The following is a 1,825-nucleotide window of genomic DNA, read 5'->3' as shown; positions in this document are numbered from 1 at the left end:
GGCGCACACAGGCTGGGGGGGGGGCTCCAGCCCGCTCCGAAGGGGCGGGCTCAGGGCGGGGCCAAGTTCTGGAAAGGCGGAGTCTGCGCAGGCCACGTCAGAGGAGGCGGGCTCAGGGAGAGTGGGGGTGTGCCCAGGCCACCTCAGAGGAGGCCGGCCTTGGGGCGGGGGCAGGGGAGGCGCTCTAGGGGAGGCGCGCTCTGGGAGGCGCGCTGCCGGGGAGGCGCGCTCTGAGGAGGCGCGCTCTGAGGAGGCGCGCTGGGAGGGGGGCGCTAGGCGCGCTCTGAGTTACTGCAGAGCAGGCGCGCTGGCTCGGATGGGCGGGGCAGGTTTGAGACTGGCTGCTACCGGGCTGCAGAGTCTGCACGCCTCTCCCAGGGTCCCCCCTCCCCAAACCCCTCCCACCGACCTCCAACATCCAGATTCATTTCATGCAGCAAGAGCAACCCACCCCCCCACACACACGCAGCAAACCGACAGTTTCCACAAACTGTTGCTGGCCGCCAATTCGCGCGCCACCGAGACAACTACACAGCCACTTCAATCAAGCACAACTAGGCAGGCAGCCTGATCTGCCTGCCCTCACCAAAAGTGAGCACCCCTCCACTCCACTGCTGTAGCAGGAATGGTGCGGGCAGAATGTTAAACATTAATTTCTGCCCGGGGCTCCATTTTGTCTAACAGCACCAACATGCAGAGATCCCGCTTACAGAATGGGAGCAATTCCAAAAGGCGAAAGGATGGGGTTCCCCTCTAAACATCAGGGATCATTCTGCGCCGCACCTCCTGTCCCTCTATAGCCGATTTCTAGCCCCGAACACTTGGCCGCTCATCTACCTCTATAGCAATTCCCATTTCATCGCGCATTCGAGGTGTACATTGCTCTGCAGCTCATGTACCTCTGCAGTGCCTGTGCCTTACAGCGCGTGAAGCGCTGTTACAGGACGAGTCCGATCTTTTCGGTAGCACCTTCGTGGTACCGAGATGCAGCCCAGAATTTGTAGCGCGCTCAAGGCGCAAATCAGTCTTCGGTGTGCAGCTCATCGGTCGCTGCGGTTCGTACAGGCTCGTAGCGCATGAAGCGCCAGCCCGTAGCGCAAGGAAGCGCCCATCAATCAGTTCATAGCGCATAAAGCGCGCATCAGCATGCAGCGCGTGAAGCGCCCATCCGTTTGCCGCGCGTGAAGCGCGCATCAGTTTATAGCGCACGGAGCATCAGTTCGTAGCGCGGCCGAAGCGCGTATCAATCTGTAGCGCGTGGAAGCGCCAACTAGTTTGTAGCGCATGCCACTTGGTAGCGCATCTGAAGAGCAAATTGGTCTGTAGCTCATGTGCGTCTGCAGCTCATGACCGTCCGCAGCTCATGTCTGTCTACAGACTATCGCTGGACTTGAGTCCTGGACACCGAAGCCTTGAAGGCTTGGTTTCCCAGTTTTGGGGTTCCGCCAGTGAAGGCGTGACAAGGTCTGCGTGGAGACATCCAGGGGCGCTAGTCCATCTCCCGCAGCTTCCGATAAAAACGGGTAAGGAATGTGGTCTTAAAAATAAAAAACGTCCTCACCGCATACTCACCACACGAGGACTCCTCTGCGAAGACGGGAAGGACGGGGTCCCACACCTGGCCGGGCGTGGGATCCACCGGGTGCTCGGCCGCTCGGGGCGAGCGGGCACGAGCCGCTCAGTGGACCGTCCGCGAGGCTCGGTGGACCTCTCCGCTGGTCGCCGTCCGGTGTCTGCTTCCTTCGACACACACCAACCGAAGTTGAAGCGCGTGTACCCGGGGCGCGGAGTGCGCTCCTTATATAGGCTGAACGGGGAGGGGGGC

General features: G+C 61.0%; 1 protein-coding gene across 2 annotated transcripts in view; it reads right to left on the bottom strand.

The window, feature by feature from the left end:
- Nucleotides 1-1,819, bottom strand: part of Peg10 (paternally expressed 10) — an 11,395-nt gene extending 9,576 nt beyond the window's left edge. For both annotated transcript variants that reach the window (NM_001291250.1, NM_001291251.1), the window contains exon 1: nucleotides 1,573-1,819. The gene's annotated coding sequence lies outside the window, so the exon portion shown is untranslated. The remainder of the gene's footprint in view (nucleotides 1-1,572) is intronic.
- Nucleotides 1,820-1,825: the final 6 nt, after the last annotated feature.

The sequence above is a fragment of the Chinchilla lanigera genome, unplaced genomic scaffold (genome assembly GCF_000276665.1).
Source record: "Chinchilla lanigera isolate Chin_1 unplaced genomic scaffold, ChiLan1.0 scaffold00031, whole genome shotgun sequence".
NCBI classification, from domain to species: Eukaryota; Metazoa; Chordata; class Mammalia; order Rodentia; family Chinchillidae; genus Chinchilla; species Chinchilla lanigera.
This window is presented reverse-complemented; position numbering and strand designations above follow the sequence as displayed.